This window comes from Myiozetetes cayanensis, unplaced genomic scaffold (genome assembly GCF_022539395.1).
Source record: "Myiozetetes cayanensis isolate MyiCay16 unplaced genomic scaffold, myiCay2020 scf6-25, whole genome shotgun sequence".
Classification (NCBI taxonomy): Eukaryota; Metazoa; Chordata; class Aves; order Passeriformes; family Tyrannidae; genus Myiozetetes; species Myiozetetes cayanensis.
In genome coordinates this window covers 4,175,794-4,198,206 of record NW_026087853.1, presented here as the reverse complement: position 1 = coordinate 4,198,206, position 22,413 = coordinate 4,175,794, and the positions used below count along the sequence as shown (strand labels likewise).

Below are 22,413 nucleotides of genomic sequence, written 5' to 3'. Positions count from 1 at the left end.
TATGCAACTGTACATGCTTCCTTTCCCTCAAAAAAGCAATCACAGTGTCCTTGGCTTCATTTGTAGTCTTCATATTTCTGGGTTTTTTCATTCAGTCCTTGACCTCTCCTTAATTTGGACCCTGAAAAATAAGTTGGCAGACACCGATTGTTTGATGACTTTTCTCTCCCACACAAGGAAATTTTGAGAGTTTATCTTTTTTTTTTTCCAGTGGAAGGCAGGGGAGTTACTAGGAAAAAAAAAATAAAAATGAGGCTCTGCCTGTTCTGTTTTTGACATAGTTATGAAAAATCTTGGAGCTCTATTCTTACAGTTTATAAAAGATAAACAGCAATATAAACCAGTAACTAACTGGAATGAAAAGAAAAACCCTCCTTGTTATAAGAGGAAATAAGATATGCTTCCTTGCCTTCTTAGATACTGTCAAGAGCATAAGCAGACATACACCATATGTGTATGTATACTATGTACCACCATCATTCTTATTGCAGGGGACAATATTTTGCTTCCTCCCTGCCTTTCTGCATTCATCCCCAGGAATGAACTGGCCAGCAGCAAACCCACCTTCAGAAACTCATCCATGTGACAAGTTACCATCAAACCGCTTTCTGGTCTTCCCTTGCTTGTGCTTTCCCACCACACTTCCCAGTCCCCATTCCACCACTTGCACTGTAAGCCCGTACTGCTGCAGTGGAAGTTTGCTTCCAAAGGAAAAAAAAAGAAAAGATCCAACAAGCCTCAATAGCTACTTGAAGTCATCTGAGTTTTACACACTGGAGGTTTTCAATGTGTGGGCACATTCTGGGCAGCATTAGTGTATTACAGGACACTCCAGAAGGAGTAGATCCAGCTCCTGCAACAGGAATCCAGATAAATTTTAACACACTACTGTGAAGGCAGATTGCCTTCTTATCAGTCATAGCACTATAATATTAACCCAAAGTTGATTTAACAGGAATTTCTCCTGTTCTTGATCAGCAGTAGCAGCTTCCAGCATAGGCTACAGAAGCGCTCAAGAGTTTCTGAGGTTCATATTACAGGGAAAGAGTAAGATTTCCCAGGCTTGGGATTTCCTGATTAGCACTGATCCATAACACCTTGGTGGTCTCAGAGCACCCTGTGCTGACTGTGAGGTCTGAGCCTTTTGGGACTTGCATGATCCACTGAGTTCCAACGCTCTCAAGACACTGCAGGGTGGATTACAGACAGCACCGTGAGCAACACTGAAGGGGACAATGCCAGCTATTTCTCCTGCTTTTTTTCTTTCCTTTGTTATCCATGTTTTTTTGACTGGTTTTCCTCCCCTTTTTCTTCTGATATGCAGTTTTGGGGGTTTTTTTATACCCTTGGGGTAGAAAGAAGAACACCTATCTGTGGAGAATTTCATGTCAGAAATTCTGTGCTAGGAACACATGCCATGTAAGGCAAGGACGCACCATTATGAACCCCCTTAGGGAATCAATACAACCCTTCTCTAGTACCTCCTGTCCTATAGCCATCACACTGGCACTTGCAGCAAACTAATCACTGGGCTTTCCTGAGTTCAAAACTTGCACTCTCAGTTTCTTTGTCTCCCAGTTCCCTGCCAGCAGACGTGTCTTCACCTTCTTTCTCCCATGTGATCTGGGATTAATGGGAACAGGTAATATTCTGGTCTTGACAAAGGGATCTGCACCCCAAGCCAACAAACTTGCCTGCTGGCACTGTAGGATGATACATCCACAATCAATTCTGCATCTTGGAGTCCAAACCACTGAAACAAACATAAAAAGGCAGAGAGTCAAGACACTGGATAAAAAAAGATTGCACTCTGTGTAGGCCAAGAAACCCTTAATGCTTCATGTCGTACTTTAGGAAATCACTTTAGTCCAAGACTCACTTAGTGATTATGGTCCTATTTCAACCCCAGATATCCAAGTGAAGCTCTGATGGAAGGTTTAGAAAAGACCTTTTAACCACAGACAGGGAGATCAATCTGTTTAGTCTCAAAAGGGAGAGAGTGGGAGGCAATTTCATTACACTGTCTTCACATGGAGATGATAACGGGCACTTAAAAAGGATTCTTAATCTAGGAGAGCAGCTTAACAAAAGGCTCCTGGCTAGAAGTTGAGTCCAGACCAGTTCCAATTAGAAGCAAGAAACTTTAAAAAAAAAGAACTGAAAATTATGAGTCACCTATTTAAGTGGTTGTGACCACTGGGAGAAGAAAGGACAGTCTCCAAACCATGAATGGATACTTTCTGGGAGTTGTCCTGCAGTCACCCCATAAGGAGCCCAAGAGGGAATCCAGTCAGAGTTTACCAAAATCTCACTAGCAGTTCCTTCAACTTAACCAAGCCTCCAAAATAGCTGCATAAAAAGAGATTAAATATCCCTTCCTAGCAATGACAGTACAGCCTTATTTTGTTCCACATTTACCTGGACTTTAGCAGCGTTTGTGCCTCTACCAAAACTATCCTTGAAATGAAGAGACCACCCAAAACAGACAGTCCAATGCCTTTTTCACTGTGCTAATACCTTATCTCAGCTGGTTCTTGTCTGCTGTTATCCCTTTCCATACATTTGAATTGGAAGAGAAGCTGCCTTTTGTAGAAAAATAATACATTTACTGACATCTGTGGTACAGCCTTCTGCACTTCTCTCCTGTACCCACCATCCCATAGGTAGGAAGGGTAAAAGTGGATTGACTGGACACATGCACGATGGACAGACTTGTATTTCACTCCATTTATGTACATACATAGAATCATGGAATTGTCTAGGTTGGAAAAGACCTCTGAGACCACTGAGTCCAACCATTAAGCTAACACTGACAGGTCCACCACTAAATCTTGTCCCAAAGCACCACATCCACACACTTTTTTAATACTTCCAGAGATTCTGCCACATCCTTAAGCAGATTATTCCAATATAGCAGACTATTCCAATGCCTGACCACTCTTTCAGTGAAGAAATTGTTCCTAATATCCCATCTAAACCTTCCCTGGCACAACTTGAGGCCATTTCCTCTTGTCCTATTGCTTGCTACCTGGGAGTAGAGACTGACCCCTAGCTGGTACAACCTCCCTTCAAGTAATTGTAGAATTGATAAGGTCTCCTCTCAGCCTCCTTTTCTCCAGGATAAAGATCCTCAGTTCTCTCAGCTGCTCCTTATAATACTTGTGCTCTAGAACCTTTACTATTAATTCCTACTTCTTAAATAGCAAGCACTGCTGGCATTCCTCCTACCAGTGCATATCATTACTCAGTACAGAGAGAGATTCTACCACCAGTTACAGGTCTATAAAAGCTCTAAGTGACCCAGAAGTGGTTCAGCAGAAACCAGCAGGGCTGCATGGCTCTTTCTCCTGGCACATTTGTATCCAGCTTCTCTATACTGAAAAGAAAATGATACCGTGACTTCCCAGAGAAATGAAATGTCTCATAGAATCTCAGAATGGTTTTAGTTGGAAGGGACCTTAGAGACCATCTAGTTCTGATGCCCTGCCATGGGCAGGGACACCTTACACTAGACCAGGTTGTTCGAAGTCCCATCTAACCTGGCCTTGAACACTTCCAAGGATGGGACATCCACAACACCACTGGGCAACCTGTTTCACTCCAAAAATGTAAATGACAGGAGGACACAAGATACCTCATACAACTGGTTTCAAATAGAACAGTTTGCTGGCTGACCAGTGTCAGATCCCATTAGTGATTCTGAAGCACAATGCTGCTTGATTTATTTATCAAAGCTGTTATTTTCAAAGGCACTTAAAGGGAACATGGTCATCTGAGAGGGGAGGGAGAAAGGCACAGCACAAAGAGCCATCATCTGGAAAGGCCTTTTAAAAAATTTGAAATTCCATGAAAGATTTCTCTAAGAACTCCCCAAAAGCTTTTATTGAAGCAGTTACACACTTCAATGCACAGAACCCAGAGAGGAGCAGAAACACCAAGGTGCAAAGGGGTTTCGAGGTAAACACAACCCCTACAAGCAATGCAGAAGACTTTATCCATGGATCACTTGCCCGTGGTTTTAAACCAGCAGCCCTTCCTTGCTTGCTCCTTTCTCTTTTCAGGGGAGAGCACATACCTTTATGTATCACTTTAAATATCTTTAAATATCACACTGTAATCTGGAAAAGACAAGGCACAGCTTTCCACCCCAGGTAGTTTCTACTGACAAACATGTTTTCTCAGGAGTTTGTGGAGAAGAGTAAAAGTACACCAGCCACAATCAGCAAGGAGGGAGGCCCTGGCTGCTCTGCCCACCCTGGCTGTTGCTTGGTCCCTGCACTGGAGCCCCACTCCTCAGCTGCAGGGAAATTCTCCAACAGAGCTGCAGCTGCTAAAATTAGTATGGGATTAAGTCTATTATATTCTGAACTATCTGCTGCCCTCTGTAGTCCAAGCAGAGCTTTATTCAGTCCATGGCAGGAACATTCCTGCTTTTAACTGAATTCCTCCACCAACACTTGGAAGTGTGAGCCCAAGATGGCATGAGAAAAAGGTGACAAGTCCAACTGGGCAAGCAACAACGTCACTCTGGTAAGAGCGAGTCACCACTTGTAAGTGCAGCCATCCCAAGGGAAGCACTCCCTGAGAGTCAATCATCAAACTTCACTGGCACCACCCTGAAGCTAAAAAGGGGACAGACATAGCTTGAGGCAATACCTGGCTTGCTGCTCATGTGTCTGGCAGCAGTGCTGTGTCTCCAAGCTATAGGAATTCAAAACTGGAATAGAAATCCGCTAAGTCTGTGTGAAGCTGGAAAATAAAATCCCACAACAGCCTGAACAGGGACCCCTGGAGAGGCACAGCTCCTCAGCACACTGTAACACATCTGCAGATAAGACATTTCACTTGTCAAGCTCTTGTTGCTCAACTGCACGTCTTGCTCCCGTGAGTTTACCAGAAAAAGGGAGCTCAGCCTGCTGTGTGGACTCTGCACAATCCTGCTGAGCCAAAGGGGATCGAGAAGGGCTTGGGTTTGGAGACCAGAGGGGCTGAGCTGCAGGAAACCGCTGTCCAGTTCAGGCACAAGAGAGAAATAAATGGCTGGGGGCATATTCAGGAGATCAAAGACCTTTTTGACTCCAATGGCATATGGCCATAATATTTAATTTATGAAAGAGGGAACACAGGTCAAAACAAACTAATGCTCTTATTTTCACAGCCTGACTATCCTGAAGCAATTTCGCTCTTTCCCTCCCAACCTTTTTTAGAACTATCCACAAAGCTTCCAACAGGGAAAAAAACCCACTTTCACTGCAAACCAGTGAAGTTTACAGTCAGATTTTTCCCCAAAGAAAACAGTTCCTGCTTTTCAGCCTTTCCCAATTACGTTGGTACAATACATCTCAAAAGGTGACAGGTGCTGTGGGTTTAATGTAACCTGAATAGAGTCTGCAGGTAGATGCAGCCCTCCAGTGGTCAAGATCAAGACAGACACCTGTGCATTTTTATTGTGTGTGCATAGAGGCAGAGTCACAGTAATGGGCAAAGAATGCTGCGTCTTCTCTGTCTTGGTGGCATTTGGGGGTGCCAGTGTACAGAAAACAGTAAATCCAGACCAGCTCTGAGAGGGTAAATGGGCTCATCCCACAAGGACTGTGGCTTAGGGGCTGAGGACCAGCAGACCTCAGCAGAAAGCTGAGGCACACAGAGCTTTAAGAGGAGCAAGGCTTCTCCATTTTCATCCACGTCTGACCTGGGGTGGTGTCCTTCTGCCCAGGAGCCCTTCAAACCAATTGCAGAGTGTGCAACAGGACACCCTTCCATCCTAATTCAGTCCCAACCCTGCCTGCTCGGTCTCTTGGCATGCAGGTAACGCCCAAACCACCAAGCTCAGGTTGGATGCTGCCTCTAGGCTACTTCACTTTCAGTCACGATCCCTAGAAGACATCACTGCCACTTCACGCTGATTGCAGTCAGTCTCCCACCACCTTTGCAATGAAACAGAAACAGTATTGATGGTCAGACAATAGACCTGGGACACCTTGGACATCCAGGGGCCAGTGGGGGTCATCATTTCCTCACTGTATGGTTTAATTCTTACCTGCACAACATAAGGATTATTTGCTGTTACTTCAGGTCCTTCAAGAACAGAAGGGGAAGGGGAGCAGGACACGAGCACAGGAAAGACAACTTCATTTACACCTCGTGGCTCTGACTACCCCTGTTTTACTTGAAGTGAGCACCTGGGCAGAGCGTGGGTCGTGCTCCCATCCACCTTTCTACCACCAGGACAAGAAGGAAATAATCCCTCGTGAAGAAGTCAGGGCAGCTCCTTGTATTTTTGCATGCTCACATCAGACCTCTGTAGAGCTCAGCAACCAACACACATCATACAACTTTTTAAGACAGCAGAGGAGAGAGTTTACATCAAACCAGCAAGATTTGGACACTGTCAGGTGATAAATGCTGAGGAAAAACTCAAAATAATATTTCAAACAGGTGCAGAGAGAGCCTTGGTTTGGGGTTGCTGTCATGGGAAACGGGGTCCTTCAAGTCCAGGCCCAGCCAGCACCCACCACTGCACCCATCCCTGAGCTCACCTCAACAGCTCTGGTTTTACACGAAGCTCCATTACAGCAATCTTGAAATCCTTCAATATAGCAGTGCCATCTTCAGGCACAAAGCCTGCCCTGCACCTCTCGGGAGGAGTAGGAAGGACAAGATGTGCTGCAGGGTAGGCTCAGTCACCAGAGGTATCAGCATTTGACTTACTATTGCCCCTTGTCAGCTGCAGCTTACCCTCACTTTCCAGGTGATCCCAGCCTTGAGAATGAAAATGCAAAATGTGTGTGAGCTTTTTCAGCCTTGTGACAAATCTCCCTCCCCATGCTCGCAGCATTGATTTTGTTATCTCAAATGGAACTAGAGCAGACACTGTTGAGCTGGTCCATCAGCCCCTGGTCACTGCTTCATTCAGACCCATCTCCCAAGATACAAATTACCAGGTGAAACAATTCCAGAAGGAGAGTAACTCCTTGGTAGCAAGAGCAATGCTCCTGAGAGCTGAGACCTTCCACCTCTTCCAGTACAGATTTTTTTGTTCTAATTCAAGTGCTCCCACAACAGCCTTTCCATTCTGCAGCCCACCTGTCTATGCAGCAAGCGGAGACGGTCTCTGGTTCTCCTCCAGAGCAGACACTTCACCCCAACTATCTCCATATGGATCTGTGCCCCTAAAGGGTACCAAGATACCCATTGGCCTTGGACACAAAATTTTGCAGAAAAATAGCTATTTACATTAATGCTGTAAGAAAAGGGCCCAACTCATTGGAATCATCAGGAACAGCACCCTGATTCCATGAGCCAAAGGCTGCAGTTGTGGTCGGGCATCACCCTCTAGAACAGCCCATGCAGGACCTGAAATATCTGCACGGTCCTGAGCTTCAAAGGACAACATGGGAGAGCAATAACAGCTCCCCACTACTAACAGGGGATTCTGGCACCTTACAGGGAGAAAGACCTTTACCTTTCCAGCCATCCTTCCTGTACCCTGACAGCAGATGTTACACACAAACCTCCTTGCAGCAAATTGGCAACAATTTTCGCTAAGGAGTTTGTAGCTCTTACCGGTGGAAGGCAGCTTTTCCTGACACAATTTGGCACCACTCAGCCCAGCTGGGGATAATTTCCCATCAATGGCACATCAGCACGATAGAGTAGGACTTCCTGCTGGACTAGGAGAGCTGGGAGGCTGCAGACCTCAAAGCACTGTCTAGTTTGGCCATCAGTGCTGCTTACCTTAGGGTCTGAATTAATTAAGCCCTGCAATGCATGGAGTGTGGGATGTAATGGTGAGTTACAGCTCTCACCTGGATTCCCTGGGTCCTGTGCCAGCTGCTCCATGATTCTGGGCTGGCAGTGCCGAGGTGGGGCAGCCCAGCAGCTGCTTTGATTCAAAGTGGCTGCAAATGGTTGTAAGGAGATAAATAAGAAAACACAGCTGAGAGCAAAGCAAGCCCACGGTGGTCCGGCCACGGTGTTTCCACCACCTCCTTTAGCACCAGAATAACTGGCATAGAACACCCCACCTTCAGTCTGCAGCTGAATTTGCCTTGTGGCAGGATGATTCACAGGACTTTGAAAATATCCATAGTGGGAAAGTATTTGCATGTGTTGGACAACATGGTGTGTCTGTGCTGGGAGATGTGAAGTTGCTCCACTGTCTTTTATTTCCACACTAAAACAGTTCTTTCTGTGATTGGACCAAGCAAGGATCAGTATCTCCCACCAGAGTGGTGAATCTTCAAAGGTGGCAGTTCCCACCAGGGATCTAGGAGGAACTTTGGCCATTTGAATATATTTCTCTGTGACAGGGATATGTCACCCCAGAGACCCTTGGTCATTCACACACAGTATGGGGAGAAAACAGGCTAAACCTGCAGGCATGGAGCAAGAAGTCCATTCCTCTAAGTCATGTCAACGTCCAGGTGTGGCCTTTTGCTTTAAAAGAAGAGATGTTCAGAGACGGGAAACATCTCAGGATTTGGGTGGTGGCTGTTAATCCTGGTAACGCTACATTCAGATGAGGTATGTAGGGCACTCAGAATCAGTGATTTCAGAGCTGTCCTCAGGCTGACAACACCCAGCTGTTGTCTCCTAATGCAACACCATCAGAGGAGGTGACTCGTGTACTGCTGTGCCTATGGCACCTGGTTGCAATGTTTTGTCCTTAAAAATCCTGGACCTGCAGCCCCAGGTGGTACCCAAGTCCTGGCTGGAGATGGGAGCTGAAGCACCTGGCCCTGGAAAACGTCTCCTTGCGATAGCTCCAATAGGCTCCAGCCCACAGGAGAAAGTTCCTTTTGTAAATATTTCTCCTTTTCAGCATCTCTTAAATATTTTCAGTGTTTCATTTCAGCTTCTTCAAGAAAAGAATCCTAAAGAAAATCCCCAAGGAGGAGGAAGATGGTGATCTTTCCGTTATATTCAGGATTTTTAGTAAAAAATACAGTTTTCCTGAACTAATAATAGCTAACTATTTTTTTCTTTCATTTTTTGAAGCATCTGGAAGATGCCTTGCAGAATATCATTAGAAAAATGGCTTCTTGCAGATTTTTAAATTAAATAAAAACAAGGAAAAGAGGAAGGGCTTTGTAAGCCCATGGGCAAGTTGGGATGTAAACAGTGGGATCAGGACAGGACAAGTGATTGCCAGGGTTTGCACAGCATCCAAAGGAGTAGCCCCAGGTTCACCCTCAAAGAATCTGTAGCTTGTAAGTTTTTCAGGGGATTAATGGTGTTGGAAAACTTTCTTTAGTAACATTACATGTTAACCTCTAAACCAAACAACATACATTCAACGAGAGTCCATCTGGTTCAATAGAAATAGATCTTTATTAATAACATGCACATCATACGTATATTTAAAATACATATACATTTTTCTACTATTCACTTTAGAAAACAATTTCATAAAAACCTTCAATCAGGTCCCAGGTAATTTTAAACATTAAAAAGCTGTTTTTTGTTACAGAACCATTAAGTATTATTCCAATTACTTGGTGTATAATCACCATGTATTTAACATTATGCAGGCTCATGCGTTTCAACAGAAATAGGTGTTCCCTTTTCTGCTCTGTTAATCCTGTCAAATATATGATGATATACTTGACAACACCTGCCACAGTTGTTACATGCAGCTGTGATTCCCTCCTGAGAGCACGCCGCACAGGTGGCATTTAAAAGCTGGAGACAACTTTTTTACAACTTTCTGAGTTCCTGCAAGGGGCTTCTGGTGCTGCAGGTGACCCAGAACCCAGCTATGACAGAAACCAGAAAAACAGAATTTCATGAACAGCAAAGAGGAAAGAAAAAAAAAAAAAAAAAGAAAGAGAGGGAATTGGCATATCCCCTCCGTGTTCACAGCAAACCGAGGTCAGGGTTGGGTTTCCCAAGGTCCTGCCAAGTACCAAATCAGATCTGTATAGAGTGCACAGAGTCATCAGCGATAGAAGTTTTGCGGATTTACAGAACATTTACAAAGGCTCGTATAAGGATGGGACTTTAAGGCACAATAGTCCATATACTCAACACATTCATTGAAAACAAAAGTTCAATTTACAGTGCAATATAAATGTATTCAAGAACTCAAGCGGCAGCTCGATAATCACTTTCACTGATAATGAGGCAAGTGAGGAGAACCAGCAGCCCCAGCCCGGCACAGGCTCATAGACATGCTGAGCATCAAGCACACGAGGAGCCTCTTGGGCTTAGGCAAGAGGGTCTGTGCAAGGAAATTGGATGATAACTGAAGCATTTACAGGATCAGGGCCCTGACATCATAGAATCATGGAATGGTTTGGGTTGGAAGAGACCTTAAAGACCATCCAGTTCCAATCCCCCCTACCATAGGCAGGGGACACCTTCCACTAGACCAGGTTGCTCAAGCAATATTGGGGTTCACCACCAGGTTGTACAGGCAGAGACATGACACCCACACTGTGCCTCCCATGGAGCCGCCCCACTATCAATCAACATGTGCAGCCAGGTAGGGAAAAGCAACACAAAGAAAACTCAACCCATAGAAACACTAATTACAGCCCAGCGTGCTGCTGTTCCAAGGTGAAAATGAATCGTCCTGAGCCAGTCATTTTCAAAATGATCAGCTCTCATCACAAAGTCTGTCCCTGTCACCCAGCTCATCTATATTCTCTCCAATGAATATTCTATCTCCAAGGCAACTGAGTCAAAGGGAAGGAAGGACTTTCTTTACATCCAGTGCAAACATAGCCCATATGTAGGAGTTCCTAATGCAGTCATAATAAAACATATATATATATATCACTGAAAGCTGACCACCTACAGACAAATTCGCACATCAGAAGCCAGAAGAGCTGAATTTTAGCTACAAACCACATAAGGAAAAATCACTGTATATAACTGTATTAAAGTGCTGGTACCCAGTAACTTGGTAACTCAATGTTAAAATCAGTATATAGTTCAAAAGCTGTCAAATTAAATATTTTGGGAGTCACTTGCAGTGCTATTGCACCTCTGTACTTCTTTATCACCCCATAAACTATGTTTTTTAAGTACTAAAGTAGAATCTTTCAGATCCACTTTTCAACAGGACCAATCACTGGGCAAAGTGGAAGGCAGTAAAAACTAAAGTAGACTTAAAACATTTAGAATTGGGGACCTTTGATTCCATTTAATAAGTCAACCAAACAAAACCAATTTGTTCTCTAGAAAGAAATTATCCATTCGAACAGCTTCTAGAGCAAGTAAAAGTTAAAAAATCAGACAATGTTTTTTGTTCAAGAAAAAAACAAGAGTAAAAGATCATCCTCTTTCCTAGGAGTTTTGTGATCTGATGCAGATTTTTGTCTATTATATGTGTTCAGTTATCTTAACACCTTATCAGAGAAGCTTTCAATAGGCAAGAAAGTATCTACCTCTTCCAGCAGGCAAAGAACCTTTCCAAAGATGAATCTGACAGGGCCAGTGTGGGGTTTTTTTCATGTGAGGTTAAAGATTTTGATCCTACTGAGCTTTTTCCATTTCATTGAAACGTTACTGATTTTAAGTTAAAAGTTTTGTTTATTCAAGCCAGCAAATCCTACGAATATAATAAAGTCAGTCAGTGAGAAATGAAACGTTTTAGCATTTCATGTAGCTGCTAGATCATTATGAATTCAAGTGAAATGGACATGAAGAAGAAAAAAATTCATAAATCAGACCAATTCAGAGTGGAAAATTACATGGTTTGAAAAATCAGAAGACAGGAGCAATTTTCCTTTGCCACCATGGCAGCCCTAAAGGCAGCACGAGGCGTGTGAGGTGCCCGCAGAGGCCAGAGAGCTCCCTGGGGGATAATGGCACCTCTCACAACACCCTTCCTCTCGCCAGCCCACAGCCCACGCAGCAGATGGGCTTCTCTGCCAGCTCTTACTGGTGGTACTGGGGCCGCTCCTCACACCTGATCATTAGCCTGGCCTCTCTCAGCCCCCTGATGAGGTGGGCACGGCTGCCTGAAGCTGGAGATTTCTTAAACCATACCACAAGAAAGCTTAACCACTCACACGATCTGGGGCTGGTGCAAGCCCAGGGGCAGCACGAATCAACCACACATAGCCAGGCAGCTCTGATCCTGAATTGCACTAACCAAGGATTTAAAGATACCATTTTGTACAAGACAAGTAAATATGCCTCGTCTCAAAATAAAAAATAAAACCTGAACATTCATCATGACTAACAGCACCTTCCAAACAGCACAGCCCTGTTTTTCTAGCCTTCCCACAGTATCTGTGCTGTTTATGTTCTCCAGTTTGCAGGTTATCCTTGTTTTGAATTGCACTGCTGCCTTTTTTTATTACTATTTAAAAAAAAAAAAATCTGGATTTTACTACTTCCTTCTATCTCTTATACCTCTACCACCTTCTAACCACTGATACCAGAGTAACTTTGTTCTTCACACCTCTTGCTTTCGCCTTCCTGCCTTTTCTCCTGCACTAACATGTGCCTGAGAGCTGCGATGATACGTGCAACACACATGACTAGGATGCTCTAAGCAGGGTGACAGGAGGACCCTGACACAAAGCACGTTCCTGGCAAGCCATGGTATTTGTTCATACTGTATAATGCTTCAGAAATAGCATCAGCCACATCTGCACGAGCAAAGCCTTTCAAAATAATAATAAAAAAAATTAGGTTCTTTTTTATATATATATGTATATATTTCTGCCTCCAGCTGAGCGTGCACTATTATTTACTTCGCTTTAAAGCTTTAAAGTGGTGATAGCCAGCGAGGCAAAGCCAGTTTCTTCGCTGTAAGCCAACAGACCTGCAGGGCTTTGACAGGCTTTGAATCATCTTGTACATTTGTTCAGCAGTTCTGGGATGCAGGTCACCCGTGGGTGAACTGCAGGTGTATCGCTAACGGCTAATTTACAGGCTCGTTAATCACATTTCCCCAGATTATAGTGCAATCTTTGCTTTTGACCCCATTGCTGGAGCATCATCTTTTCCCTTGTGTTACTCTTTGGTATTTTCATGATGTAGCTTTGGCAGCTATAAACTTTCCACTTGTAGTCATTCCATTTGCTGAACATCTCACGCATCGTAGCTTGTGAAATACATATTTACATCTTCTAAAGTTAATTCCCAGATTAAAATTAGACATTTCACTTAACCTGAAACATTATTACTAATGCTGAGCAGTTTCGTCAGAACCTCTGAGGCCTTATCAGCATCTGTCAGATACATTCATTCTCTATCTATGAGGGTTATCATTGTTTTTCTGCCTGTTATATTCCACATAAAAAGAAATTGCTGTCTATTCCCTAGCACTAGTGCGAACCTCGGGCCAAACAGCAAAATTAGCATGCAAAGAAGTATCAGGGAAACAGCTAGGGAAAGAGGCAAATGAAGTTAAGGGAACACCAATGATGGGCTGAAGAAACAATCTTTCCTGTGAGTCATTCTGGTTCTTATTAAAATAGCAAAGTAGATACCAGCTAAGAGATAATATAAGTAAAAGGTGAATGCAATTATTAAAAAAAAAAACAAACAACAACCCACAAACCCTTGCAAATCTCAGTACAGAGTACCTTGTAAGTAGCAAGCGAGTTCAGTCTCTGAAAATCCTAAACTAAAGGCTGATTCCTTTGGCACTGACTCCTCCATGGTCAAAGCATTTCTCAAAAAACTTTCTAGCTATAACTTTACAGAAGATAACTTGTGTTTTACTCCTCACTGTTAGACTACTCCACTGCTTTGGGCGGTTCCCCTTCCACCAGGGATGGCGTAATTTATAACTGTAAGAGGGATTTGGAACGTCTGTATCTACACACAGGGAACTTAAAAATGCAGCTTTGTTTCTACAAAGCGCGCTGCACGCAGTCTCTGCGGGTAAGGACCTCCGTATTGCACCAGCTCTGTGTGTACAGCAAGGTACTTCACAGCCGGGGGGTTTAACAGCGGGGGCTGCACAGCATTATCCAAAGTACCTTCCACTCAGCTCCCAACGCATCCGCCTTTGATCTGCAATTAGTGCCTCACCTTAACACCTCAGTAAGCAGTTCAAGCATTCAGAAACAAACATCAGTGGGTCTAACAGCTACTTTAATTCATTTTATAAATAAGCAACTGAGAATTTTGCTCCAGGTGGCTGCCCGTGTAGCCCATCCCGTAAACGGCGTTCTCTGCAGAGTAAGGCACGATGCGATACGAGTGCAGCTCTTCATAATAGAGCGACTGGGAACAGCACTCCTGCACCATAAACTTCAGCCGTTTTCGCGCGTCAGAGTAAGCAGTCCTATAGCACGGAGCCTCCTTAAAGTATTCATAGCTCTCCCTCTCTGTCTCTAGGTGAATCTTCCTCAACAGATTGTTAATTAATACAGACCTACGGAGATAGGCTTCGGGGTCGTCCAGGAAGCGGAGTTTCTGGAGAGACAGTTTTAGGATACAAGTCCGGTCCTCTGGTAATATCAAGTGCTGGGGAGTAAAGAGCAAGTGAATGGTCCTTTAGAAGCAAGGAGTGAAACTGGGGGAGGTTGGGGTCTGGAATCAGAGAGATACTCACTTTTGGACAATACTCATGGTAATCTTGATGTAAATGTTCTTCTTCTGCATATTTTCTCTTAAAGTAGGCTACTTTCGACGTCGTTAATGTCTTTGGTAGGCCCTGATCAGACCAGCTCTGCACAAAAGAATAAAAAGAAGGTCAGTACTGCTTGCTGCCATGGTGGATGTGACATCACAGCCTGGGGTGTGTAGGGGAAGGAGGAGTCTGGAGGGGGGATGCAGCCACGGGGACACTCAGCCTTGACCTGCAGCCTTCAAGGCACCGGAAAAACAACTGAGAGGCTGGCAAATGAGAAGGCACTTCTGAAACACCCACTCTGAGGCTTATCAGCACTGCAAGCCCCTCTCTGGAGTGACCACCACATCACCAGGCACAGGCCCAGTGGGGTGTCCTGGCCAGCCATGACATCACAGAGCAGGTGAGATATGCCCAAGGCGGGAAGGTCACCGTGAGGAGTGACTGGGATGGGACCATCCATCTGCAGGACAGGCCCCTGTGCCACGCTGTGGGGTGTGCAGGCCAAGGGATGGGTTTTGATTTCCACACGCCATGCACAGAGCTCCCCGGCTTCCCTGGAAAACCAATACAGAGCATATTCACTAGATGGTGGTGTCGTCTCAGAGAAGCAGCAGAGCCCCAGTTCAGTGGCAGGGGGATGGAGTTGGTTTGTTCTCCGTGTTGCTTCAGTTTTTCAGGGCACACAGGATGAAGGTTCAACCTTTGGTTTAAGAGAAGGAACTATAGGGCTTTTCTTTTGGCCTGTGATAAGATCCCAGTGGAGGTCTGGTCCCCCACAGCAGAGCCCTGCCAAGGACTAGGGCACCCTGTGCTCCTGCAGGCGGGCCTGGCTGGCTGTTCTGACCTCTTTCATCTCCATGGAAAGGTGTCATGGTGCTAATTCAGCATCTTAATGAGGTCCTTAACTTCGGTGGTACTGTCTGGTGAACACTGGGTCCCTGTAAGAGCCAGGATTGGTCTTTGCTTGGCTATTCAGTAGACAATACGAGGGGGCATGTGCATTTGCAGGAGGCATCATCTCCCACACCCTCTCTTTTATAAGAAAATTCGGTTGTTTACTTTTAAATGTACCATTTTTAAAAACTTACTATGTTGATGTCTAAAGGCAATCCAGGGAAAGTATTCAGACCCACTTCACAGAATAACTCAAAGTCCGGTCCTATGGGAAATACTTTCTTCCCCAAATTGAGATTTCCTCATGGTAGCATTTAAAACTTCATTTTTCTGAGGAAATAAAGGATTTGGTTCTGGACCGCTTCCCTGCCACAGCAGAAAAGCCAAAAGGTATTGCACAGCCAGAACACAGACCTCCCTTCACTGGAAGGATCCTGCCATGGGTCATGAGGGACTCCTTGAGTCATAGCTGCAGGTGGGAGTAATGAGATACCCACACAACCATTTCAAGGACTGACAGTATCTATCCTTCACTAGCAGGAAGGAGCAATGTGCTCTCCCTTCCTTCCTTCCTTCCTCAAACCCACAAGAAGGGGCTGAAGAAGAAATTCCCTCACACGAGAGTCTCCTTGTATTTTCTCCCTGAATTTCAAATTGGTGAGGAGGGAGGTTTCTCATAAAGCATGTTACAAATCTTTGCAGAAAATTCCTGACTGGTGGATTAACAGCCCATTTGGAGTTGAGACCCCTGAGCCTTGCTCTGGGACCCATCCCAACATGGACTGAACAAAACAACAGCATTTCTCTGGGACAACACTACATTCTCATCACCCTGGACCACATGCACCAGAGATGCTCCCTGCACCCACCTCAGCTCTCAAGGGCAAGGGCACAGTTGTGGTCTTCACCACTCCATTGGCATTGAGGCATAGCTGCAAACACTGGTTTAAATTCATGTGCAGCAACCTTCACTGCTTGGAGGTTTTATTCCACTATTTGAGTTACACCAGAGCCATGACAGACTGGACATTTAATTACTCTGATATTAGGTTCTCCTAGGTGGAAACCCCACTGCTGTCTTATCTGAGCACAACAAATGTGTTTATCTCCCAGTGCCATGGGATGAGTTACAGTTTTCCTCACACTTCTCCGAGAAAGACAAAGGTATAGACAGATGAAGTGACATTCCTGTAGCCACCCAGGCTGTCAGGGCTGGGAAAGGAGCCAAACCCAGCACACAGGTAGATGAGTCAACCACGGACCCATCCTTTCCCTCAAAGCAAGACTCTAAGTGCTCTAACTTGCTCCCTAGAGTTTTTCAGAGAAAAAGCTGGAAGCATGGCCCTAGTACTGCCTGTGTGAAGCACAAACAGAAAAAGCCTGAGTGAGTGCAGGGGCAGCACAGACAATCGCAGTGCCAGAGCATCGTGGCTCAGTTCTGCAGCTCCACTAGTTCCGTACAAACCTCTCCTTTGCTGCTCCAGGCCACAGGAATTTCTCTCCCTGCCCCAGAGAATGGAGAGTGAAAGTGTGAAATTCAGCATCCCCTGGCCATAGGTGGTCCTGGAGATACCAGCAAATAGCAGAGAGCCGGGACAAAGCAAGGAACACTGTCACCCTGACCCTGGGAGGGAGGGAGGGAGGGAAGAAAGGCTGTGTTTAAGCACATGTCACAGGATGGGGGCTGTTGCTGGCTGGCAGGAGCAGATGGAAAAATTGTATTTTGCTGAGGGACATATATGACCATCCTGGCATCACTGAGTATGCAAATGGCACCTCTTTTGTGGGGTTATGTTCAGCACCAGCCTGCGATGTTCCCACTGGGTGCAAAAGGTTGACTGTATTTAAACTCCTAAAGACCTTACATCGGCTAAAGCAGCAGAGTTGTAACAACACCCCCATCTCCCCCCCCCCATAACGTGGTTTAGGAGCAAGGAAGGGAAACAACAACTAAGCAAACATCGAGAGTGTCTCTAGGCTGTAAGTTTGGCTTTAAATGTGTTCCCATTTTTAAATGAAAGACTACACTCTAGGAGCAAAGTAGCCCCAAGCTGCTTGACACCACATCAGCTGTTAGCAAACCCCAGCAGTTCCAGATCTGCAGTGCCTAGGGGCACTCACTTTCCCACACCAGCTCAGCTGCTACCTTACCTCTCTCTGGGAGGGAAGGGTGCTGCCTGCACACCTGCAGCTATAGGGTGAGAAAGTGAACTGAAGGCAAACAAATCCCATCCCAGGGCTGCTCCACAGAAGTTCGAGGTCTGCCTTTTGTGCTCAGTGTAGCTACCACCCCACCACCACCCGTCTCGTTGTCACTGTCACATTTTGTGGCTGCTGGTGATGCCCACACACCTGTCTGCAGGTGCAGGGAATGAGAGCATGAACTGTGCCTTGCACTGCGCCCTCGACACCAGCACGGATGCTAAAGCCTTCCAGGGGCCCCTCTCCCTGCAGGAGGCTCACAAGGACCAAGCCTTTCTCTAACACTTATTGAAAGTCAGCGTGCACTGGCTCTGTGCGTGCCTGGGAGCTGCTTGGCTGGGGTTACAGGCTGTAGTAATGCCGCAGTGAATCAGACCCTTAGTGTTTTGTTTAAATATAAACATATTGAATCAGTGCTTTTTGTGTAGAAGGCTATTCTCGCGAGCCAAGTGTTTTGACAGCTACAGCAAGGTGGTATGAGTCACTGCCTCTGCCTCACTCAAGCTCAGAGACAGATACATCTTAATCACATTACGTTTTTTCTCAGCGCTACACCACAAGTCAAGGCACGGGGCCAAATTTCCCCACGGGGAGACTAACCAGCGGAGCGCTGAGTCCTGAGCCTGGGGTTTGTCCTTCCAGCCTGGACGAACCTTGGAAAAGCGCATTCAGCATCCCGGCAGCGTTCAGCCGCAAGCCCTCTGCTGCTCACCAAGGACTCGGTGCAGTTTCCAGAGGCGGGAAGTGCTGCCAAGGGCTCGGGAGCCCCAGGGCAGGCGCTGCTGCTCACGCTGCCCGGTGTTTACAGCCCGCCGGTGCCGTGCCTGCTCTGCATGCGCGGCACATCAGCACATCGGAGCACGGCGGCTGCAGCTGCCATTAGCGCTAATGGAAGTTTGAAACATAAATCCCATGCGCGGCAGTGAGGAGGGAATAGGCGCCTCTGTCTCGAGCTTTGGATCTCTCAAACACAGCTTCGCGAGGGCTTTAACTGTACTTTCAAAAGAGCAGAATATGTCTGTTCCTATTTGTTTCTCCAGGAATAATTATGGTGCTCCATGGCGTGGTACTCACAGAGTTATTAGCCGTGTTTGGACAGAGGGTTATCTTATCTAAATTGGGTTGGAAATAGATTTATAGCCTGGCAACTTCCCAGTTGAACTGCAAATTGCTAGAAATTTACTTCATCTGGCCACTGTGCTCCTGCATTGCCCCAGTGACAGGAGCCCCTCTTTGGCACGAATTAGTGCCGGGTGATTTCCACAGAGCTGCAACCCAGCCGAGACAGGAGCTAAGACAGAGTTTAACAAAAGATTGAACAGCCAGGAGAAAACCAACCAAATCTCGTGCTTTTTCATCTTAGGCAGCGGAGAGGGATCTGGAAGCCCCGGTCTGCACAGCAGCTCTGTCCTATAACTCATGCGTGAGCTCTTGGGAGCATCCCCACACCTGCCTGTGCCTCCACCTCCCCTACCTTTTCTGTGGAAGAAAATTCATCCCTGCCTGCTCAGTGCTGCAGTGAAAGGGGTTGTACGAGTCGATACTATTTGGTGTTGATGCAGACATCTGCAGGGGGTAAGCACAGAGCCGGCTGGCCGAGCCAGACCTGCCGCCGCTGCGCACGGAGGTGGTGACTCAAATGTGCCGGTGCCCTGCAGGGTTCCTATCGCAGCGTAAGGAGGGTAATCAATATGCAAGCTAAAGCTGGCTGAGACGGAAACCATTTCTGAGCATCTCTTGCATGCACAAATAGAAAACCTCAGGCTTCTGAGCACACAGAAATTGGCCTTTATTATTGGCGGGAGATGTGACTTGGACACGGCAGGATGTATCATCATGTCCTTGCGACTGCTGTCGAACTGCCGTGACTAATTCCCCCTCTCTGAACTTCAGAGCACTTGCAATTAGGGGGTGCTCAGCTGAAACCTGCCTCTGATTTCACATGCTCTGCTGCAGCTTTTCCCCCCTTCAGGGGAAGCATAAGCAGCTGGTCCCACTGTGGGATTCCCGGTTGATAATGCAAAGCTACCAGACCACAGGCAGATGAACATGTGGATCGAAAACACATGCCAGCCCTAGGATTTCACACGGACTGCCAATCGATTGCAGTCCTTCCAGCGTATCGAGCCTTATCCCTCTCTCAGACAGAGTAAGCCCCCTTTCATTGACTCACGGAAAGGTGGGGACCCACAGCCGTACTGTTGTCTGCTGCCTTTGCACTTTAAAACTGCCTTTTAGTTGGCTAATTGCTTTGCAGATCTCCCTAATTGCAGATTCTCCCTGGGCACACATGTGTACAGGGCACAAGCATCTGAATAGCTCTCATGAGGGCATGAAGGCACGAGATTTAATGGCTGAGTGACTATTCCTGCCTCACTTCTTACAGTCCCACTGCTTTTATCGATAGAACAAAATAATAATTCTGGGTTCATCCCCTTTCAACACTAATCCCAGTAAATTCCCTCACTCAGCCAGACCACCTAAAGTCTGCAAACTTGTTAGTTACCTGAGGATGCGGAGTCAATCTGCAAAGGGTCTTTCTGGGATAATCTCAGCAGTTCTGGTAAGATTTCCCCCTCGCACGGGCTCAGCGAGCATTTCTGGCAGCACGGCACTGCTGAACGGTTACCTGGGGTGGTGCATCAAGGAGAAACATACATGGCTCAGGTGGCAAAGTCAGGACAAACACGGCAAGTAGCTGGACCACACGAGAAGAAAGTGCTATTTCAGCATGCCCACAGGGTTTAGTAACAGGAATAAATAAGAGTTCTGATGTCACACCCAATTCTCTAACTTTGACCTTGCTTCCTGGAATCCCTTTCAAACATCATCATAAAACATTAAGAAAAAACATTTCAGTGCCTCAGTGGTATATCCTCTCAGAGCAAATGCTGCAAAAATACAGCTTGCTCCTTAAATATCCAGACTTTCCCAGACATAGAACATGAATTCTACCCCGACCACCTTTTAAAATGGGACATTATTTCTCCATTAATCCTCGGAGGACAGCTAAAGGACTACTATGAAACAACACCATTATTTTGAGTAGTAGCATTAATTTCCTATTATACACACTAACACTGCCCACAGAGCAATACAGGTCCAGGGAAAGTCAAATTCCCGTTTCTCTTCAACAGAGTTATTGCAGGGTGCGTGTTTCAGTGTTTGCCTGAGATACAGTGCAGTTTCCAGGCTGATGCCTTGCCTTCTTGGTGAAGTATCTGTCATGTAAGAGTATCACCCACTCTGGGGGAAAATTATCACAGATACGTATGAGTTTACCTAAACTCTGCACTTTCACATGTGTGTGCAGAAACACTCACTTGTTTATGCACACGAATGAAAGTAGACGTGTCTAAATCCTGCAAGAGAGAAAGAGGATGTATGTGTGCATATTCATGCCTCGCAGCTATAAGACAACTATATTTAGAGAGTTGTGTCATCCCAGAGGATGACACCATTAACAGGCAATGAAAGAGGAGCTATGGTTACTTTTCAGAGTTCGGCTCTTGCCGTAGAAAGAGGACTCTGATCGAAATGACCTTTTGTAGAGCATGTTACAGTCCGGCAGAGCAGCAGCACTTCTGCCCGTAGCTCATAACACTGCGGGACGTGCATGAGCCTCCCTCTCAGCTCCCTGCCCTCTTCCACGATGCCGCAAAGCCGAGAGCTCACAAACAAACACAAAACTTACTCCCCGTCAGTAGCCACCTGCTAAACCCGCTGGGGCAGATCCCACCAGCAAAGCCCCACGCCACCTCACTGCCTCGGACAACCCCACAGCTCGCCGTGCCCCCGGCTCAGCGCCACTCACCCAGCGAGCCCCGGCTCCAGAGGGAGGGCTGCTCCGTCCTTCCCTCGCTGCTCCTGGAGGAGGTGGCGGCGGTGGAGGTGGTGGTAGCGGCGGTGGTGGTGGTGGCAGCTCCTGCGGGTCCCTGCAGCCACTGAGGAGCGCATCACCTCCCGGCCGCAGCCCGCGGAGGTGGGTGCCCAGATGTTCCCCGCGCGGATTGGTCCAGCGGGAGCAGATGTTGCCCGGTTGCTAGGAGCGTTGCTAGGAGCGCTGCTAGGAGACGGTGACGCTCTCTCCATCACTGGCGCGACTCGAGGCCGCGGGGAGGGAGGAGGAATGGGGAAGGAGGGAGGGGGAGGTCCCGCCACCGGGATGCTCCGTGCTGCGCCGAGCCGAGCCGAGCCGTGCTGTGCCGGGCGGGCCGCCGGGCTGCGGGGTGAGCCGGAGGATGGAGCAGATGCCGCAGTTCAGAGCTGGACAGGCGGTGAGGAGCTGCCTGAAACTCGCGGCAGAGGATGGGGATGTGAAACACCAAAACTGAGGGGGGGGAATGGGGGTTGGAAGCAGCCCGACGGAGTGGGAGGGTGGGGGCATAAAACCTCCCTTCAGGGCGGACCGAAGGAGGCACGGAGAGGGTCGGCAGCAGGGGATTTGCTGAGTGCCCGTTGCGGCACTGAGAGGGCGAGAGCTCTGCTCGCTTCCGGGCAAGACTGGGAAAAACACAACTCAGTGCCTGGAAAGGCTGGAGGGAGAGACGAGTCCAGTTTGGTACTGCGTGCAGAGAGCCAAGCTCTTCTGCTCTACTGCTGGCTCACACTTCTCTTCCCTCCCGAGTTACATTGCTCACTTCTTCCTCCATTCCCACATCAGATCCTCACACACCGTTTTTCCCCTGAGCTTTCGGGATGTTCCACCACGGTGCCCTGGGTCTCACCCTGGTAAATACACCCGTGATCCCAAAGAGGCACTATGGCACTCT

General features: G+C 46.7%; 1 long non-coding RNA gene across 1 annotated transcript; it reads right to left on the bottom strand.

The window, feature by feature from the left end:
- Positions 1-9,314: 9,314 nt before the first annotated feature.
- Positions 9,315-21,625, bottom strand: LOC126651180 (uncharacterized). Its single transcript, XR_007631575.1, has 4 exons — positions 21,456-21,625; positions 20,148-20,270; positions 14,525-14,641; positions 9,315-14,436 (listed from the first exon to the last, which is right to left on the bottom strand). It is a non-coding gene; the product is annotated as an uncharacterized LOC126651180 (long non-coding RNA).
- Positions 21,626-22,413: the final 788 nt, after the last annotated feature.